Below are 23,043 nucleotides of genomic sequence, written 5' to 3'. Positions count from 1 at the left end.
AATAATTTGGCATGAGTCCTCAGATCCTCAAAAAGTTCTACAACTGCACCATCGAGAGCATCCCTGCCTGGTATGGTAATTGCTCGGACTCCGACCGCAAGGCACTACAGCGGGTACATCACTGGGGCCAAGCTTCCTGCCATCCAGGACCTCTATACCTGGCAGTGACAGAGGAAGGCCTTAAAAATTGTCAAAGACTCCGGCCACCCTAGTCATAGAGTGTTCTCTCTGCCTCCGCACGGCAAGCGGTTCCTGAGCACTAAGTCTAGGTCCAATAGGCTTCTTAACAGCTTCTACCCCAAGCCATAAGACTCCTGAATAGCTAATCAAATGGCTACCCAGACTATTTGCATTGGCCCCCCACCCCCTCTTTTACACTTCTGCTACTCTCTGTTTATTATCAATGCATAGGCACTTTAACTCTACTTACATGTAAATATTACCTCAATTACCTTGACTAACCTGTGCCCCCGCACATTGACTCTGTTACGGCACCCCCTGTATATAGCCTCGCTATTGTTATTTACTGCTGCTCTTAAATTATTTGTTATGTTATTTTTATTTGATGTTTTCCTTATTTATTTTTAATGAACACTTATTTTTCTTAAAACTTCATTGGGCTTGTATGTACTGTAAGCATTTCAATGCAAGGTCTACACCGGTTGTATTCGGCGCATGTGACAAATAATATTTGATTTGATTTGAATATGTTACATCTAGTCTTTAGGCCCTGCTGGAATATCAGTAGTGTTGCAATTTTCCAAAAGCTCCAAATGCCAGTGTTCTAAATAATATGGAAAACCTGCTAGTACATTGTTGAGAAAGTGCCTGGTCAGTCAGTTTCACACCCAAAGGAACCTCCTCACTAAGTTGTAAAAAATAACATCCCATCTTTACCTTCGACTTTCAACAATCAGATTTTTTTCTCATTGATTAATGTCTTTGATTGTTCTCAGAAGCAGCGATAACTCATATATCAAATCAAATCAAATGTATTTATATAGCCCTTCGTACATCAGCTGATATCTCAAAGTGCTATACAGAAACCCAGCCTAAAACCCCAAACAGCAAGCAATGCCGGTGTAGAAGCACGGTGGCTAGGAAAAACTCCCTAGAAAGGCCAAAACCTAGGAAGAAACCTAGAGAGGAACCAGGCTATGTGGGGTGGCCAGTCCTCTTCTGGCTGTGCCGGGTGGAGATTATAACAGAACATGGCCAAGATGTTCAAATGTTCATAAATGACCAGCATGGTCGAATAATAATAAGGCAGAACAGTAGAAACTGGAGCAGCAGCACAGTCAGGTGGACTGGGGACAGCAAGGAGTCATCATGTCAGGTAGTCCTGGGGCACGGTCCTAGGGTTCAGGTCAGTTGAAACTGGAGCAGCAGCACAGTCAGGTGGACTGGGGACAGCAAGGAGTCATCATGTCAGGTAGTCCTGGGGCACGGTCCTAGGGTTCAGGTCAGTTGAAACTGGAGCAGCAGCACAGTCAGGTGGACTGGGGACAGCAAGGAGTCATCATGTCAGGTAGTCCTGGGGCACGGTCCTAGGGTTCAGGTCAGTTGAAACTGGAGCAGCAGCACAGTCAGGTGGACTGGGGACAGCAAGGAGTCATCATGTCAGGTAGTCCTGGGGCACGGTCCTAGGGTTCAGGTCAGTTGAAACTGGAGCAGCAGCACAGTCAGGTGGACTGGGGACAGCAAGGAGTCATCATGTCAGGTAGTCCTGGGGCACGGTCCTAGGGTTCAGGTCAGTTGAAACTGGAGCAGCAGCACAGTCAGGTGGACTGGGGACAGCAAGGAGTCATCATGTCAGGTAGTCCTGGGGCACGGTCCTAGGGTTCAGGTCAGTTGAAACTGGAGCAGCAGCACAGTCAGGTGGACTGGGGACAGCAAGGAGTCATCATGTCAGGTAGTCCTGGGGCACGGTCCTAGGGTTCAGGTCAGTTGAAACTGGAGCAGCAGCACAGTCAGGTGGACTGGGGACAGCAAGGAGTCATCATGTCAGGTAGTCCTGGGGCACGGTCCTAGGGTTCAGGTCAGTTGAAACTGGAGCAGCAGCACAGTCAGGTGGACTGGGGACAGCAAGGAGTCATCATGTCAGGTAGTCCTGGGGCACGGTCCTAGGGTTCAGGTCAGTTGAAACTGGAGCAGCAGCACAGTCAGGTGGACTGGGGACAGCAAGGAGTCATCATGTCAGGTAGTCCTGGGGCACGGTCCTAGGGTTCAGGTCAGTTGAAACTGGAGCAGCAGCACAGTCAGGTGGACTGGGGACAGCAAGGAGTCATCATGTCAGGTAGTCCTGGGGCACGGTCCTAGGGTTCAGGTCAGTTGAAACTGGAGCAGCAGCACAGTCAGGTGGACTGGGGACAGCAAGGAGTCATCATGTCAGGTAGTCCTGGGGCACGGACCTAGGGTTCAGGTCAGTTGAAACTGGAGCAGCAGCACAGTCAGGTGGACTGGGGACAGCAAGGAGTCATCATGTCAGGTAGTCCTGGGGCACGGTCCTAGGGTTCAGGTCAGTTGAAACTGGAGCAGCAGCACAGTCAGGTGGACTGGGGACAGCAAGGAGTCATCATGTCAGGTAGTCCTGGGGCACGGTCCTAGGGTTCAGGTCAGTTGAAACTGGAGCAGCAGCACAGTCAGGTGGACTGGGGACAGCAAGGAGTCATCATGTCAGGTAGTCCTGGGGCACGGTCCTAGGGTTCAGGTCAGTTGAAACTGGAGCAGCAGCACAGTCAGGTGGACTGGGGACAGCAAGGAGTCATCATGTCAGGTAGTCCTGGGGCACGGTCCTAGGGTTCAGGTCAGTTGAAACTGGAGCAGCAGCACAGTCAGGTGGACTGGGGACAGCAAGGAGTCATCATGTCAGGTAGTCCTGGGGCACGGTCCTAGGGTTCAGGTCAGTTGAAACTGGAGCAGCAGCACAGTCAGGTGGACTGGGGACAGCAAGGAGTCATCATGTCAGGTAGTCCTGGGGCACGGTCCTAGGGTTCAGGTCAGTTGAAACTGGAGCAGCAGCACAGTCAGGTGGACTGGGGACAGCAAGGAGTCATCATGTCAGGTAGTCCTGGGGCACGGTCCTAGGGTTCAGGTCAGTTGAAACTGGAGCAGCAGTTTGATTGATGACACTTTGGATTGAACAGTTGCAAGCTCTCTCAGCATTCTCCTTCCATAAATAAATAACGTCATAAATCCAAATATATATATATATATTTTTTTTACCAGCACAGAGGGGCCGGCCAATGTGTGAACTCAACCATATGGGAAGCATTTACTTCACTCTACGCATGTGCAGTGTTATTCAATTGAGTCTTTGGTTGTGTTCAATCTGGAGATGAGTATTATGTGGACTAAGCATGTGTGTGTGTGTGTGTGTGTGTGTGTGTGTGTGTGTGTGTGTGTGTGTGTGTGTGTGTTCCGTTTGAATCATTTCTGTACCACATACGTATATACTGTAACTGCATTTACAGTGTCACAACTATCTTTATCAAGATGATATATTTCCATTAGCTCATGTTTGACACAATAATGAAAGTCTATGTAGAGTATAAAATGCCTTTCACCTGGGAATAATTGCTTTGAGAAAGATATATTTCAGATAAGCATGACCATGTAAAAGGCAGGAGGTTAAAATACGCCATCTGTCTGGGAAAGTCTTTTGTAGGGAAAGTCTTATGGATAGGGACTCCATTGGAGCAGTTTGAGCTTGGCTACCAATCCCAACAATAGAAGGAACACTCATTCAAGGCATGATTCATTTAACACCCTGTCCCATTGTTGCATCTTTTATTGAAAACTAGCTCCATTGTGTAGCCATGTCATGAACAATGGCTGTGTAATGACTCACGCCCATTTCTTTATAGTACTCACAAAGAATTCCAATTTGACAGTGACAGTCAACCATTTAAAAAGAAGGCAGACAATGAAACAAGATCAAGAGATCAAGTCTCCATAGATCAAGTCTAACTCACAAAGCCCCTTGAAGTAGAACAAGAAGGTGTTTATGTAACATACCGTATCAAAATACCATTCCTGGTGTTGCCATAGTTTTTTGTTCACCGAACAGCCTACTATGTGGTGCTTGATGTTATACATTTGATTTCATTGTGAGAATACATATTTATTTTACCAGGGATGCATGGCAGGACCATAGAATAGAAGCAGAGGGGGATTACATATAGACATTGTTAGCATCTAATATAGCTTTTATTCTCTGATCCCCTGTAGTAATCATACTACTGTGGGACTTTCATATCAAAGACCATAGTGACGCTCTTTGAATACGACAATAGGGTAACTATGAATGTCCAACACAACAATATAACAGTGTGAGTATTTTCAGAGGTTATCTGTTAGCATTAGTGTAAATGTCAGTGGGCTGTTAGTTACAGTATACAGATTAAGACCTTTACACAACACACAATTAACTAATGAGGTGGATCTGGTAGCTATTAGCAACGTGTTTCTGTTTTTGTGGGGCCTGGGAGGCATACAGCCATGTGGGGAGTAAACTCAGCCTGGATGACATCACCACTATGGTAGGGGGGCCATCACATTAACAACCAGCAGAGAGAAGGACATAAAGGAGAACCAGGAGAACATTTTAGTTTTAACTAGTATATTAGTATGCAACGACAGGTTAAGGTTCAAGACATGGCTACACTGAGCTACAACTGAATTACTGTAACACCATTTCTTCCACAATGTGGGTGTTGCTCTTTTACTCCAAATGGGCCTTCGGACAAATTGTCTCTTGTAGGCATGTGGTCATTCTAAGGACAAATTATTTGCTACTGTAAATACTGTTACAATTAGCATTTCAACAAACTAATGGAATAAATAACTAGTCTTAATTTTGTTCTTTATGAGTCCAAATGGACCTCCTGTTTCTAACATAGTAGTGTCGTTCCATGAAAAGAGTGCCTTTTGCATCCCTTTGATATTTAAAGTAGAAATTGTGCCCCAATATTGAATTGTAAAGCTTGTTAAAGTCAATTAAGTGCCCTTTAATATAGACCACATGGAGAATTCAATAAATCAGATTTGTATATTAATAAAGATTTGATAAAGTGCAAAAATGCAGCATTTTGACATGTCCCTCCATGCACACTCTTTCAAAGAAACATTGAACATCTAGTAGTCAAATCATAGTGTAAAAGCAGCTTTTGGGCCATTTTCCGGTGTTTTTGTGGGCAGGTCGAGCGTAACACGTCAACCCTATTACGCATAGATAGACAGGCTATAAATGTAGAAGAAAAATAATTATTGTGAATTTTACAAAAGGATTTACTTACAATGATGGCCTACCTCGGCCAAACCCTAACGATGCTGGGCCAATTGTGCGCCGCCCTATGGGACTATCAATCATGGCAGGACGTTATTCAGCCTGGAATTGAACCAGGGTCTACAGTGATGCCTCTAGCACTGAGATGCAGTACCTTAGACCCCTGCGCCACTCGGGAGCCCCAAAATTAAGCGTGCATTCATTTTCCACTCCCTGTTGCACACAACACACAAGGGGATTAATGGCTGATTTAAGATGAAATCATCAACCCTGTTATGGTCAATCCTGTTACTTTATTTTTAACTTAACTTTATTTGGTACTTAAATAGGCACTTACTGTAGACATTCTTTTTAATTTAACCTCAAGTTTTTTTCTCATGAAGTTGAACATAAACTCTTTATGACAGAATTAATAAAATAATAACATTTGGTGAAATCCATAAGAAAAAAATATGTTTACCTCTCAGAAAACCGAATTGATGGAACGACCCAGACTACTTGTTTAGGGCCAAACGCTACGCCACTCCCACGGACGTTAGTGTCTTCTCCGCAATGAGTCTGGATCTGAATACCTCCCCAACCCTTCACCAAATGCGATCACATTAGAGGCCATCTGATCGGTCCAGAAACCAATGGGTTGGTCCAGAGCCAGAACACACATGAGTAAAACAGAGGCTTTGATACTCTGATTGGTTAGAGACAATCCAATCTTTGATGACCTTGTTTTTTACAATGCTCCTCGTGCCCCTTGTCACCACAAATTACTTCAATGATGTCAGTCTCAGACTAAAGTATTTACAGTGGCTTGCGAAAGTATTCACCCCCCTTGGCATTTTTCCAAGTTGGATGAGTTTCGCTGGTGTACAGCAATCTTTAAGTCATACTACAGATTCTCAATTGGATTGAGGTCTGGGATTTGACTAGGCCATTCCAAGACATTTAAATGTTTCCCCTTAAACCTCTCAAGTGTTGCTTTAGCAGTATGCTTAGGGTCATTGTCCTGCTGGAAGGTGAATCTCTGTCCAAGTCTCAAATCTCTGGAAGACTGAAACAGGTTTCCCTCCAAAATTTCCCTGTATTTAGCGTCATCCATCATTCCTTCAATTCTGACCAGTTTCCCAGTCCCTGACGATGAAAAAACATACCCAAAGCATGATGCTGCCACCACCATGCTTCACTGTGGGATGGTGTCCTCGGGATGATGAGCGGTGTTTGGTTTGCGCCAGACATAGCGTTGTCCTTGATGGCCAATTTTAGTTTCAACTGACCAGAGTACCTTCTTCCATATGTTTGGGGAGTCTCCCACATGCCTTTTGGCAAACACCAAATGTGAATGCTCATTTTTTTCATTGAGCAATGGCTTTTTTTCTGGCCACTCTTCCGTAAAGCCCAGCTCTGTGGAGTGTACGGCTTAAAGTGATTTAACGGTGCTCCGTGGGATGTTCAAAGTTTATGACCCAACCCTGATCTGTACTTCTCCACAACTTTGTCACTGACCTGTTTGGAGAGCTTCTTGGTCTTCATGGTGCCGCTTGCTTGGTGGTGCCCCTTGCTTAGAGGTTGCAGACTCTGGGGCCTTTCAGAACAGGTGAATATATACTGAGATCATGTGACACTTAGTTTGAACACAGGTGGACTTTTTCAACTAATTATGTGACTTCTGAATGTAATTGGTTGCACAAGATCTTATTTAGGGGGTTCATAACAAAGGGGGTGAATACATATGCACGCACCACTTTCATTTTTATTGTATTTTATATTTTTAAATCAATTTCATTTCATTTACCAATTTGGACTATTTTGTGTATGTCCATTATATGAAATCCGATAAAAATCCATTTAAATTACAGGTTGTAATGCAACAAAATAGGAAAAACGCCAAGGGGGATGAATACTTGAACCTTTTATTCCCTTGCAAGACAACCTAGGACAAATGTGGTACTAGCAGGATCTGGTAATTCTAAGGACAGACCATTGGTGATTGTACATGCTTAATTCTGTTTCCTTAGCAATTAAAGGCATGGCAAAGTCAACCAACTGTTTGAGGACATTGTTTAAAAGTGTCCAATAGTGCTCCAGTCACACTCTTTCAGGGTTAAGGATCAATAACCTCTGATTGGCCTCTTAATAAGGAGTCTCTGGTCTTTTAACAATGAATGTAGTTTTACAACAACTAGGAGAAGCCTATATACCATATGAGCTCAGTATATGTCATATTAAGGAGTTTCATTATAGCAGAGGTTGTAAAAAGTCTACGAGGTGCTTCGTATTTCTACAGTGATTTCTTCAGAGTCTGGGTGCTTTCTGACTATGCATGAGTTAACACTGTGTGAACACACACACACACACACACACACACACACACACACACACACACACACACACACACACACACACACACACACACACACACACACACACACACACACACACACACACACACACACACACACACACACACACACACACGGCTGGGGGGGAAATCATTAGCTACAGGGGTAAAATAACTCCCAGCACTCCTCACATTACAATTCCCTCTATGACCGGCTTGACCGCACCTCATCAACTAATCAAAACAGCAGCCCTATGCCAGTGGATCAAAACAACCAGGAAGACTTAGGAAAGGGAGGTTTGGGATGCTAGTGGGGAGGGAGAGAAAAATAAAATAAATACGAATCAAGAACTAGTAGGGAAGAGAGAGCGATTTGATGCCTCTTTCAGTAGTTCCCCCTGTTTGATTAACGGTTAGAGAGCCTCCCATGAGGTAAGCAGGAGCCACAGTCACACAGAAAGTGCTTTTTCTAATCAGATCCAGACACCCAGCCGGGTTCTGCTCACCACGTTCTGACCTCCAATTCTTCTGCACTCACAGAAGATAGAGAGGGAGAGAGATGCAATAGGGAGAAAGAAAAATCAAGAAACATGGCAAAATAGCAAGAGATAAATAAATGTATGTGTAAGCCAGGAGTGCTTTACTTTTCATTTGACTTCCCGAATGCGGGGAAAGAGGGCAAAACCCAATCCAGCCCATTCCTGCTGTGGGAACACTGTATGAATGCTGTATGAATGCAGTGCGAAGGCTGCAGGAAGCCTGTAAGAAGCCTGTAGGAACACTGTAGGAATGCTGTAGGAAGGCTGAAGGAAAGCTGTGGTAACACTGTACGAATGCTGTGTAAGGCTGTAGGAATGCTGTAGGAAGGTTGTGGGCTGAGACAATTGGATTAGCAGTGATATTATTCTGCTTGATGAGGGGGTTAATAAGAGGCAGGTGGTACAGCACCATAGCAGCTCTGTTGATTTGGAGTGTGAGTGTCTGTGAGTGTGTGTGTGTGTGTGTGTGTGTGTGTGTGTGTGTGTGTGTGTGTGTGTGTGTGTGTGTGTGTGTGTGTGTGTGTGTGTGTGTGTGTGTGTGTGTGTGTGTGTGTGTGTGTGTGTGTGTGTGTGTGTGTGTGTGTGTGTGTGTGTGTGTGTGTGTGTGTGTGTGTGTGTGTGTGTGTGTGTGTGTGTGTGTGCGTGCGCTCGCATATGTGTGTGCATGTGCTTTTGTTTGTGTGTGTGTGTGTGTGCATGCTTGCGGTTTTTACAGAGGAGTTGTAATAGCTAGCAGCTTCGCTGCACTGCGCTCCCTCATCTCATCAAACCCATTTAGGTGATAAGAGAAATCATTAGCAGAAACCCACATCTTTCTGGTCGACTGGATCTAGCCTCTAAAGGAATTCCAAACAGAGAACTCAAGAAAACGAAGGATTTAAAATGCAGATCTGCCATCTGGAGAAGAAGAATTTAGATTTGGGATTTGGGGAGTGTGTAAGAATTTTCTATGTAAATCAGCCTCTTAACAGTGTAGTCAGTTTCATACAGCCGTGGTGATTTACATGGATGTCACAGTCATTCATTGCAGAGCAGAAAAATCCCCTTCCATTTTGACAATCAGTACACCATCCACTTGACTCCATTCAGTATTCACAGTTGTAAATATTAATGTTAGACTATGACACCGAGGCCAGCCTTATGAGTTCGGCTAGTGGGTATGTGTGTGTGTGTGTGTGTGTGTGTGTGTGTGTGTGTGTGTGTGTGTGTGTGTGTGTGTGTGTGTGTGTGTGTGTGTGTGTGTGTGTGTGTGTGTGTGTGTGTGTGTGTGTGTGTGTGTGTGTGTGTGTGTGTGTGTGTGTGTGTGTGTGTGTGTGTGTGAGCATCACAGGAGGTTGGTGGCACCTTAATTGGGGAGGACTTGCTCATGGTAATGGCTAGAGTAGAATAGGTGGAATGGTATTAAATACATCAAACACAGTGTTTGATTCCATTCCAATCGCTCTGTTCCAGCCATTATTATGAACCGTTTTCCCTCAGCAGCCTCCACTGGCATGCATACATGCTTGTCTGTTTTATTGCCCATGTGTGTGCCTCTGTCTGTTTGAATCTATGGGTGTTGAATAGGGTTATGGTATTTCAGAGAGACAATAGTAATGCCATTAGTAGTCTCAGTTCTGTCCCTCAGTGGAGAGACCCCCAGGCCTCGGCCATGGCAGCCACACAGATAGTTCTCATACAGGCTGCTCTCCTCACACTCATCTGCATAGAGCAGTCAGGCTGGGTATCTGTGTAAGCACTTTGTGACAACTGCTGATGTAAAAAGGGCTTTATAAAATACATGTGATTGATTGATTGACAGGAGAGGCCTAACCAACATCACAACCATCACCATCGTCACCACCAGTACAGCACCAGTAGCAGAATCACAACCTGCATTTCCTCTCAGTACACCTGGTTAGGTAGGCCTACACACACACATCATCATCAATCACCTTTATCACCATCCTCTCTGGCATACACCGACATGATATCCACCTTATCTTGGTTTACCCCTTCTTCTGTCTCCCTTTCCAAACTGAGTTTGGCGGTAGGCAACTTTTGATTTGAGGAATCAGGCTTATGGAAAAACCACATGAATTTCACATGTGAAGTGTTCCAAAAACACATGTTTTCATGTAATCACATGTGATCTTAATTGAAGTTAATGTGATAATATGTGACAACATGTAAAGCAACATGTGATAACATGAAACTACACGTGAAATGTTCCAAAAAAATTAAATGAAATGTTGTGGTTTGTATGCATGCTCTGGATAAGAGCGTCTGCTAAAGGACTAAAATGTAAATGTCAAGTGATAACATGAAGTCTGTATCGTTCTCTAAGTAATCTCCCTCCTAAATTGGTCAGCACTTTATACTGTGACAGATTGGAAAATCATATTGTGTGTAGTAGCATAAAGTGAAAGGGACTTCATCAATTGAAAAGCCATAACTATATCTACCCTGTAAAGCTCTATGTTGCCCTTTCATTCATCCTTCATCACACCTCCCTCTTGCCAGGAATGTTACACCGGAGCCATTTTGAAACCAGAACTCACGAGGTGATTGGCCATTTAGAGCGAAAAGAGGACCAGATGGCAGGAAGAGCAGGTCCAGATGGGACTAATTGGCCAGAGCTATGAGGTTAGCACCGAGACACCCTGAAACTAAGCTCAATGGCACCTCAGAAGGACCAAAATGACTCAGAACCTCTGTGTGAAGATTACGAATCTGCTAGACAGATAGACGAGGAGGATGGAGGAGCAGTCGAGGTAAAACGATGGTACGATGGCTCTTGAGCATTCAATCAGTACTAATGAGTGTGTTAATAATGGGCTTGCTGAAGCCAATTTAAGCGTTTTAATATCGAGTGTGTGTGGAGAGGGAATTAGTCATCAGCAGACAGCAGGGAGCTGAAGGCAGAGGCAGCAATCTCAGACACTCCACCAAAGCCTGCAGGATTTTCATGACAACTCGTTGAAGACACAGCATTCAACATTTCACCCCAGAGAAAATAAATGTGTCTTCCCCCCCAAACATCACTCTGCTTCAAAATTACAGTGCATTCGGAAAGTATTCAGACCCCTTCCCTTTTTCCACAAAAAACAGAAATACCTCATTTAAATAAGAATTCAGACCCTTTGCTATGAGATTCAAAATTTAGCTCAGGCAAATCCTGTTTCCATTGATCATCCTTGAGATGTTTCTACAACTTGATTGGAGTCCACCTGTGGTCAATTCAATTGATTGGACATGATTTGGAAAGGCACACACCTGTCTATATAAGGTCACAGTTGACAGTGCATGTCAGAGCAAAAACCAAGCCATGAGGTCAAATGAATTGTCCATACAGCTCCGAGACAGGATTGTGTCGAGGCACAGGAAGGTTACCAAAAATTGTCTGCACCATTGAAGGTCCCCAAGAACACAGTGGCCTCCAGCATTCTTAAATGGAAGAAGTTTGGAACCACCAAGACTCTTCCTAGAGCTGGCCACCAAGCCAAACTGAGAAGGGCCTTGGTCAGGGAGGTGACCAAGATCCCAATGGTCACTCTGACAGAGCTACAGAGTTCCTCTGTTGAGATGGGAGCACCAATCAGGCCTTTATGGTAGAGTGGCCAGATGGAAACCACTCCTCAGTAAAAGGCACATGAAAGCCCGCTTGGAGTTTGCTAAAAGGCACCTAAAGGACTCTCAGACCATGAGAAACAAGATGCTCTAGTCTGATGAAACCAAGATTGAACTCTTTGTCCTGAATGCCAAGCGTCTCATCTGGAGGAAACCTGGCACCATCCCTACGGTCAAGCATGGTGATGGTAGTGTCATGCTGTTGGGATGTTTTTCCACTGGCAGGGACTGGGAGACCAGTCAGGATTGAGGGAAAGATTAACAGAGCAAAGTACAGAGAGATCCTTGAAGAAAACCTGCTCTAGAGCGCTCAGGACCTCAGACTGGGGCAAAGGTTCACATACCAACAAGACAACGACCCTAAGCACACAGCCAACAAAACACAGGAGTGGCTTTGAGACAAGTCTCTGAATGTCCTTGAGTGGCCCAACCAGAGCCCAGACTTGAACCTGATCGAACACCTCTGGAGAGACCTGAAAATAGCTGTGCAACAACACTCCCCATCCAACCTGACATAGTTTGAGTGGATCTTCAGAGAAAAATGGGAGAAACTCCGCAAATACCGATGTGCCTAGCTTGTGGTGTCATACCCAAGAAGACTTGAGGCTGTAATCGCTGCCAAAGTTGCTTCAACAAAGTACTGAGTAAACGGTCTGAAAACTTGTGTAAATGTATATTTTTTACATTTTTATTAAACAAAATCAAACCTGTTTTTGCTTTGTCATTATAGGGTATTGTGTTTAGATTGATAAGGGGAAAAATAAACTATTTAATTAATTTTAGAATAAAGCTGTAACGTAACAGAAAGTGAAAAAAGTCAAGGGGTCTGAATACTTTCCGAATACACTGTTAGAGTCGGGCTCACATGGCTGCAGATGGGTTTAAAATGAGCTCAGATGATGTCTCTGTCTGGATCAGGTCTCCACTAGTAATCCATATATACTATAATACAACTTTTTTTATCTCCTCAAGGTGCAATTTATAGGGCATCATACAGCAGGGGTTTATAAACTACGGTCTGCGTACTGCAATTTATCAATCAATTTTTTTGAATGACTTATTTTAAGGAATTTTACATTACTTTTCACAATGCAAATGTTTAAAAATAATAATAGGCATTTAATACGTTACAAATTTGACCGGCAAGATATTTGATTTAAAAATATATACTCTACTGGTGGTTCTCAAAAGCTTTTGACAGTGATTCGGTGGTCCCCAGACTGGAAAAGGTTGGGAACCACTGATCTAGAGTACAAGGGCCATCTATAAAGAACTACCCAGGTCCAAACCTTAACTGAAACACTAAAGGTAAAGTGACCCCAGTCCATTCGGTAAAGTTACGATTCACAGCAGTTGTTCTTTCCAGAGATCACACAGTTTAAACCCCACGACTCAGCCATATTAATATTCTTCAGACCAAATATTTTAAAACTGCCCAATTTATCATTAGAACAATTCAATTAAAATGAAAGGTCCAAACTTATTGAGCAAATCAATCTATATGCCAGCTGGGGATAGTTGAGAATGCAAAGTCAATAACCGAAGCCCACTCCATAATCATTAATCTGATCAGCTAAGTGAGGGATGCATCCCTCTACATGAGTGTAGAGTGTCACAGCTAATGTCCTCCCCCTCTTCGTTTCACTTCAATCAATTACCCAGTCAGGATGGATCAGTCTTCCACACTGCATTACCCTGTTTGAGGAACGCCTCTGCCAGGCCTGGGCTGTTTTGGCAGAGAGAGGGAGGAGAAAACTAAGGGAGAAAGTAAAGGCAGAGGGATGGAAGGATGGGGGGGTGAGGAACGAGAATAACCTCTATCACACCCTCATTAATCACCAGTGGGGTACCTTGGAAACACTGACTCCCTCCCACTCGTTCTCTCTTTATCAATCTCTCCCTCTCTCTTTCTCTCTTGCTCTCATTTCCTCTTCATAAACACTCTCTTTGTACTTGTTCTCATCCCTGAAAATCTTCAATTTTGCCTGCTACAGTTTGGGTTGGTCAGACTTGCTTCCCCCCACAATGACAGTGTCACCCTAACCCTAACCCTAACCCTAACCCTAGCCAACTGGGCAGACAGAGAGAGATGAGGTCCTATCACGTCTTACCTGACCATCAAGACTGTTGGGATTGTTCAGGAAGGTGCTACTGTGACATCCTCCTACTCTCTCCCATCTCTCTCTCTCTCTCTCTCTCTCTCTTCTCCTCTCTTGGGGGATGTTGTGTATCCATGGGTACAGGACGTGCTAGTGCACAACAGGGAGCTGCCACTACAGTCAGCTGACTACTCGGCAGGAACGTGTACCAGAAGTCACATGACACACTGAATGAGCTGAAGGGCACATACACACACATGCTTGCACACACCCACTTTCTGTAACTGAACAAATGAGCTCCAAAGGGTTGTACTTTAAGGAAAGAGCAGCTGATTTCCACCTGAGGCCCACAATTCCACACATATCCCCTCAGCTACACTGGAGGGGCAAGTGTCCTCAAACCATGACTGGATGACTGATCAGGACATAGCTCTGCACTCTAAGGCTTCCAATGGGGGTAACAGCATAGTCGTAAGAGATATCTGCTTCCACTGCTGTTCTAATGACATGAATAGAGAGAGAATTTAGAAAGTGAGAAACCTAAGGTAATTGGAATGTGAGGAAAACATTACGCAGGAGCAATATCCTCTTATTCTATCCTCATCGTCATCATGGGATATTCTTCTTATCGTAACACCTTTAAGGGATTATGAAGCAGTGGCACCTGTGTTTTCCTCCTCCACCTGTGTTGAGCGATTCTCTCAGATGACTCTGCTCAGTGCTGTGACTGTAACTTTTGATGTGTCTGCAGTATGCTGTGTGAGTCTGGAGTCTGGGGTGGGTTCTGCGTCACACAGCTGACGGTAATGACTGCACCACTGCAGCCCACATCCTCTCTATTCTTCGATTCCTATTGTTATCGGAATCACAGAAATAGAATTGAATAGCCCCAACTAAACTTTGGGTAGGCATTACACCATAGCAACTGGAAATGCCAATGCAAGAGTGTCAGCCTATATGTAAGTGCATACACATGCATTGCACTAGTTTTCTTTAGCCATTAGACATGTTCTTACCCAAGTAATGTAAAGCAGGACTCGAAGCTTTGAACCTTTCATACTGAAGTTAGTCTTATTGAATAGAAAGACTCCAGTCCCCATAGTGTATACTTCTAATAATATTTCTGGATGGATATAAAAGGAAATTACACATTGGGGGATCAATGACGTAATACATCACACAGCAGGCAGAGATCCAAAAGATCATTTCCAGGGAGAAAAACAACCTAGATGAACCTGGATCTCCCACAGTACTTCCTGCCTAAGCATAATTCCCGTCCTAATTTAATCAGGCATTCACTAAGGGCGGTCTCATGGGGTCCTGTGTGGGACTAACTGTGTTGTGGTTCTGTGACAGTGACAGCTTTCAGTGAGCAGAGGTTTCCATGGGGCCCCAAACTTGTTCCAGAGACCTTTTTCATGACGTTAGTTTAAAAAGGGTTTATACTGACCTATAGCCATAGGGATGAGTCACTGTCAGCACTAGCAGCAGTGTGACATGGACCATAGGCCTGATTAACTGAGTGGATTTTAATGCCCTGTGATTCATCTTCATAAAAAGATGAATACCCACTCTCACATAGATATTAGTTATGTATGAGACAGTGTGCTGGCATCCTTGTTATTCCATGGACCCTGCACCTGCAGTTTGATGGATGTTCATTTTTAAATTGTGATTCATCAATATCACAATATATTTCAAACGTTCTTAGAAAAAATGGTTCCAAAAGGGTTCTTCAGCTTCCCAATAGGAGAACCAGGTAGAACTCTTTTGGGTTCCATGTAGAACCCTATGGGGAAAGGGTTCTACATGGAACCCAATAAGGTTGTACCTGGAACCAAAAATGGTTCTTCAATTGGTTCTCCTATGGGGACAGCCAAATTAACATTTTAGGTTCGAGATAGCACCTTTTTTCTGAGTGTACTCAAACTGGACAGTTGGATGCTTTGCGTGATGTATTGTTGTCTCTACCTTCTTGCTCTTTGTGTTGTTGTCTGTGCCCAATAATGTTTTGTGCTACGACCATGTTTTTGTCATGTTGTGTTGCGACCATGATGAGTTGTTATCTTAGGTCTCTCCTTGTGTTTTTTGTTTTTTTAACCTTTATTTAACCAGGCAAGTCAGTTAAGAACATATTCTTATTTTCAATGACGGCCTAGGAACAGTGGGTTAACTGCCTGTTCAGGGGCAGAATGACAGATTTATACCTTGTCAGCTCGAGGGTTTGAACTCGCAACCTTCCGGTTACTAGTCCAACGCTCTAACCACTAGGCTACGCTGCCGTGTTGTCTCTCTTGCCGTGATATATTTAGTCCTATATTTTTATTCAATGTTTTTTTTTTTATGTATCCCAGCCCCAGTCCCCTACAGTTGAAGTCAGAAGTTTACATATACTTTAGCCAAACACATTTAAACTCAGTTTTTCACAATTCTTGACATTTAATCCTAGTAAAAAGTCAATTTCTTAGGTCAGTTAGGATCACCACTTTATTTTAAGAATGTAAAATGTCAGAATAATAGTAGAGAGAATTACTTATTTCAGCTTTTATTTCTTTCATCACAATCCCAGTGGGTCAGAAGTTTACATACACTCAATTAGTATTTGGTAGAAATGCCTTTAAATTGTTTAACTTGAGTCAACATTTTTGGGTAGCCTTCCACAAGCTTCCCACAATAAGTTGGGTGAATTTTGTCCCATTCCTCCTGACAGAGCTGGTGTAACTTAGTCAGGTTTGTAAGCCTCTTTGCTCGCACGCGCTTTTTCAGTTCTGCCCACAAATGTTCTATAGGATTGAGGTCAGGGCTTTGTGTTGGCCACTCCAATGTCTTGACTTTGTTGTCCTTAAGCCATTTTTCCACAACTTTGGAAGTATGCTTGGGATCAATGTCTATTTGGAAGACCCACTTGCGACCAAGCTTGAACTTTCTGACTGATGTCTTGAGATGTTGCTTGAATATATCCACATAATTTTCCTCCTCATGATGCCATCTATTCTGTGAAGTGCACCAGTCCCTCCTGCACCAAAACATGATGCTGCCACCCCCGTGCTTCAAGGTTGGGATGGTGTTCTTCGGCTTGCAAGCTTACCCCTTTTTTCTCCAAACATAATGATGGTCATTATGGCGAAACAGTTCTATTTTTGTTTCATCAGACCAGAGGACATTTCTCCAGAAAGTACGATCTTTGTTCCCATGTGCAGTTGCAAACCGTAGTCTGGCTTTTTTATGGCGGTTTTGGAGCAGTGGCTTCTTCCTTGCTGAGCGGCCTTTCAGGTTATGTCGATATAGGACTAGTTTTTACTGTGGATATAGATACTTTGTACCTGTTTCCTCCAGCATCTTGACAAGGTCCTTTGCTGTTGTTCTGGGATTAATTTGCACTTTTCGCACCAAAGTATGTTCATCTCTAGGAGACAGAATGCGCCTCCTTCTTGAGCAGTATGATGGCTGCGTGGTCCCATGGTGTTTATACTTGCGTACTGTTGTTTGTACAGATGAACGCATTTGGAAATTGCTCCCAATGATGAACCAGACTTGTGGAAGTACACAATTTTTTTCTGAGGTCTTGGCTGATTTCTTTTGATTTTCCCATGATGTCAAGCAAAGAGTTTGAAGGTAGGCCTTGAAATACATCCACAGGTACACCTCCAATAGACTCAAATGATGTAAATTAGCCTATCAGATGCTTCTAAAGCCATGACATAATTTTCTTTAATTTTCCATGCTGTTTAACGGCACAGTCAACTTAGTGTATGTAAACTTCTGAATTATAAGTGAAATAATCTGTCTGTAAACAATTGTTGGAAAAATGACTTGTGTCATGCACAAGTAGATGTCCTAACCGACTTGCCAAACTATAGTTTGTTTGTGGAGTGGTTGAAAAACGAGTTTTAATCACTCCAACCTAAGTGTATGTTAACTTCCGACTTCAACTGTATATGGCAAAAACACACAGTGAAGGTTGCACAGAATTAATAATAGTTTTGTATATTGTACTGTAGGAATGGAAAACTTGACAAGAAGAAAACAAACTTGTGTGTGTGTAGGAGGGGACAAACAGAAATGATTCTGTTTGATTGACATGCCTGTGCTGTAGGTCCCACCAGAGACCTGCCTCTTACAGTGTTCATTGGCATGTGTGTGGTCCTTTACAATCTGAGGGGGCAAGCATGTTCCATTACATCACATCATGAACACATTAGCATGGCATGGCTTCTCAACATCTGGTTTGTGGTCTCTCCTATAACGCGATCCATATCTCTCCATCATTCACTAGGCATCCTATCGACTGCAAGAGTGCAAGGTCGAGCCACAGCCATTAATAACTGTCTTGTCATGCTACATTACATTATTAATCAGCTCAGTGATACGTCTGAGAACACACACACAAAGTATCCTCTGTCAGGTGTGTAACCCTCCAGCGTTACATTAGCCACAACATGGTCATTGAGCAGCCCCTTTCATTCAAAGCACAGAACAGTGAGAACACAGATTCAATAACCAACAGTGACCCAAGCAGGAATTGAACCCACAACTGTGGTGTTGCCAGCACCATTCACTAACCCATTCGAGCCACGGCCAATAGGCACTACAGATGCAGATAACTACAGTACAATGCTGCAGGAGGCAGAGCATTCAGGATCTCTGTGTCTTTTTCCACCCACCACCCTTCCAGAATCAGCCGTTTCTGTGGCGACAGAGCTGGGGGGAGAAGCGGAGGGGGTCGGAAGAGGGGGGGTCGATTCTGTGGAAGTGGAGAGACGACACTTCAATTACAGTGGGAGAGAGATGGAGGGGTGGAAGGAGGGGGAATAAAGGGATGTGAAAGGGTCAGTAGGGAGCTTACGCATCTCTCTGCATCTCTCAACATCTCTCAGATAGACAGACAGGAGTGGCAGAGGCTTGGCAGAGGCTTGGCAGAGGCTGTGGCAGAGGTTGTGGCAGAGGTTGTGGCATTCCCAGCGTATTATCCAGACGCTGCTTTTCTCTGAAATCTGCAGTTGTCCTTGTTCTACATGAATGAAGCAAACAACATTCTCCACCATTTCCTCTCAGTCTATTCCTCTATGCTTCTACAGTAACTGACGTAAGAAACAGAAATGGCCTCAATTGATGTCTTCACACACTAAAATGGAGGAATTTCACACTGAATCGATCGTCTATTAAAAACAAACTCCAAAACAGTCAGAGCCTGCTAATAGCAATAGACAGTACCTAACAGAAAAATCTGCAGCAGAAACCCCCCAGAAGCATCTACAAGTGGTTAGTACTAACACATTAGACATCACCACTGAACCCTTTCCCCATGCTGGCTTAGAAAGCCATTCATATGGCTTAGAAGGCGGAAATAGGAGGCAGTTATCAACTGTGTCACGGGCAAGATTACTGCAGTACAGCTCTCCATGCTCCACCCCTGCCCACACAGCTCAGTCCATAGGGATGGATCAGCCTTCACACAGTACAGAGGAGATGATCTAGACCCACAGTCACCCTGAGAACTAGAGGGACAGCTATACAGATATTGATTTATACAGTTGACAGGCTGGCTGGACAGCTGTAAGGTACAGTAGCCTAGCTATGTGGATATTTGCATTCTGTCAGCTGGTCGGTGGTTTAAATCAGAGCAGCTGAAAAGACACTTGTGTCTTCATGTTTCATTACTCCTGAGTCAGATAACAGTAATGTTGCTGCTGCTGTGTTCATCCACCCACTCTCTCTCTCCCTCTCGCTCTTTCTCACTGCTTCTTTCTTTCTCTCTCACTGGAACGCACCAACACAGGCACAGGCACACACAAGGGCATGTGCGCATGCACACACACACACACACACACACACACACACACACACACACACACACACACACACACACACACACACACACACACACACACACACACACACACACACACACACACACACACACACACACACACACACACACACACACACACACACACACACACACACACACACACACACAGGTTGTAAGAGGGATATAGCTCGATACATAACTTGCCATTCAAAAAGTAAACAGGATACACAAACAGAGAGACACACACACACACACACACACACACACACACACACATAAACATAGCATCCACACACACACCCATTGTCTGTGGCAGTTCATAATGGATACACCCTAAAAATGGTATCAAACTCATAAAACTTTCCACACTTTCCTTTGGTAATATCATCAGCATTAAACCTGTTCAGTCTTATTATAAACACTTCAGTGTTACATCTTTCTGAGTCATCTAACACACCAAGAAACTAAGACGTCACATTCTCTCACCCAAGACGAATGAAAACAATACCAAAGATCAATTCATGAAGTTTTACGAGCACATTAAGCTGTGAACCAAAACACACCATACAATTATTTCCCTCTCTTTCTTTCGTTCTCTCCCTCAATTCAGTGGATACATATGTTTTATTGCCAAAACAGTTCACTACTGCAAATTGAAATCTCTCTCGCCCTCTCTCTCTGACTACAGACTACAGAAAAGCAGCAGACAGACTCACCTCTGTAATTATCTGTCTGTGGCTGCAGGGTTCCGCAGCTGTAGCTTTAGAGAGGTGGTGGACAGGAGGAACTCTCTCTTTTCACTCACAGTGTTGTCATGGCAGTGGTGTGGCAGAGGTACAGTACTGTTCACAGCTTACAGCTCACTGCTCTGTCTGTCTGTCGATCACTGAGAAAAACACCAGCTCAGCTCAGCCCCTGGCTCTGACTCTGACTGCAACGCAGCAGCAGTAGCAGACAGATGAGAGGCACGACTGGAGCCTGCAAGCTCTGTCACCAGCTCAAGTCTCCCTCCCTCACTCTGTTATTCTCTCTCTTTCTCTCTTTATTTCTCCTCCAGGCGTGGTGTCTCTCCTCAAGGCTGCTCAGAGGTAAAGGGAGAAGAATACTACAACAGATCAGCACATTCAGGTTGTGTTGGCTTCCTTCACATGCATGGCATGTGTGTTATGAACTTTCTGTGAGCGCTAATGAGAGTTAGGCAAGCAGGCTCTCACTGAGAGATAGACTGATAGAAAGCTACTCCCACCTCTACCCCCCCCTCCTCTTCTCATCATCTCTCCAGCCTGTTAGAGAGTGAGTCATCGTCTCTGAGCCAATCACAACGCGGCGAACTGCCTATGATTAAAATCACAAGCGTACTAACCAGGGCCGAGGCTCCACCACTGCTATCATGAGGAGAAGGGGATGAAACAAGGAGGGAAGGAGACGAGGATAAAACAAGCAGAGACAAGGAAGGGGAAAGTCTGAGAGAACGTTTACATACTTGACGATTTTATGGGCGGGGATTCAGTGGACTCTGGTCATATGAGAGGTAGTCAGTGAATGACAGCTGCATTCCTCTTTGAAACTGTGTCACAGTAGTCTGTCAGGGAAAGGGTTTCTCCTCTGATGCATAATTAGATCAGGCACAGAAAGTGAAGGGGAATGCAGAGTCCCCTGGTGGATTTGACATCTTCTTGATAATAAGCTATTTTGTCCTGTTGGGTTACGCCTGATTGAATAGGGGGGATAAATAAACCTGCTGGGCAGAATCAGGGAATTCTAGGGCTGATTCTCCTTCTTATTCTGAAGTGCTGCTGATTGCAAACCCTTTACAACTGACCACTGCTGTTGGATTATAATGACATTCATTCAACCAACCTGCCACCATCGACACCAGGGGTCCCCAATTACATTCAGCCGTGGGCCGATTTTCCTTGAGCGGATGGTCGGGGGGGGGGTATGAGCATAGTTATAAATCATTTGTACACTGAAAATTGACTGCAAGAATCCCGAACACATATAGTATTTGACAAAAACAGAATTATTTCAAACCTTGATTACATTTGGATATTATCACATATGCCTCTCTATTTATTATTGAATACTTTGGAACAGATTCACTAAATTAAAATCACTTTGAGCTAATTTCCTGGTGATATTATAGTCTCACGTCCATTATCGAAAATTATAACATATATACTCTACCGGTCAAAAGTTTTAGAACACCTACTCATTCAAGGGTTTTTCTTAATTTGACTATTTTCTACATTATAGAGTAATAGTGAAGACATCAAAACTATTAAATAATTCATATGGAATCATGTAGAAACCAAACAAGTCTAAATATATTTGAGATTCTTCAAAGTAGCCACCCTTCACCTTGACAGCTTTTGCACACTCTTAGCATTATCTCAACCAGCTTCACCTGGAATGCTTTTCCAATAGTCTTGAAGGACTTCCCACATATGCTAAGCACTTGTTGGCTGCTTTCCTTCACTCTGCGGTCCGACCCATTCTAAACCATCTCAATTAGGTTGAGGTCGGGAGATTGTGGGGGCCAGGTCATCTGATGCAGCACTCCATCACTCTCCTTCTTGGTACAATAGCCCTTACACAGCCTGGAGGTGTGTTGAGTCATTGTGCTGTTGAAAAACAAATAATAGTCCAACTAAGCCCAAACCAGATGGGATGGCATATTGCTGCAGAATGCTGTGGTAGCAATGCTGGTTAAGTGTGCCTTGAATTCTAAACAGACATTGTCACCAGCAAAGAACCCCCACACCATAACACCTCCTCCTCCATGCTGTATGGTGGGAAATACACATCCGGAGATCACCCACACAGTGTCTCACAAAGACACGGTGGTTGGAGCCAAAAATCTCCAATTTGGACTCCAGACCAAAGGACCCATTTCCACAGCCTCAACATCCACAGTGAAGAGGCAACTCCGGGATGCTGGCGTTCTGTCCAGTGTCAGTGTTCTTTTGCCCATCCTAAGATTTTATTTTCATTGGCCCGTCTGAGATATGGCTTTTTCCTTGCAACTCTGCCTACAATGCCAGCATCCCGGAGTTGCCTCTTCATTATTGACGTTGAGACTGGTGTTTTTAAGCACTATTTAATGAAACTTCCAGTTGAGGACTTGTGAGGCGTCTGTTTCTCAAACTAGACACTAATATACTTGTCCTCTTGCTCAGTTGTGCACCAGGGCCTTCCACTCCTCTTTCTATTCTGGTTAGAGCCAGCTTGCCCTGTTCTATGAAGGGAGTAGTACACAGCATTGTACAAGATCTTCAATTTCTTGGCAATTTCTCACATGGAATAGCCTTCATTTATCAGAACAAGAATAGTCTGACGAGTTTCAGATGATCTTTGCTTCTGGC

General features: G+C 43.9%; 1 protein-coding gene across 2 annotated transcripts in view; it reads right to left on the bottom strand.

Annotated features, from left to right (window-relative positions):
* The window catches only part of LOC118370709 (prickle-like protein 2), a 56,992-nt gene extending 36,109 nt beyond the window's left edge, over positions 1–20,883 (bottom strand). For both annotated transcript variants that reach the window (XM_035755796.2, XM_035755797.2), the window contains exon 1: positions 20,395–20,883. The gene's annotated coding sequence lies outside the window, so the exon portion shown is untranslated. The remainder of the gene's footprint in view (positions 1–20,394) is intronic.
* Between the last annotated feature and the right edge of the window lie 2,160 nt (positions 20,884–23,043).

This window comes from Oncorhynchus keta, chromosome 27 (assembly GCF_023373465.1).
Source record: "Oncorhynchus keta strain PuntledgeMale-10-30-2019 chromosome 27, Oket_V2, whole genome shotgun sequence".
NCBI lineage: Eukaryota > Metazoa > Chordata > Actinopteri > Salmoniformes > Salmonidae > Oncorhynchus > Oncorhynchus keta.
This window is presented reverse-complemented; position numbering and strand designations above follow the sequence as displayed.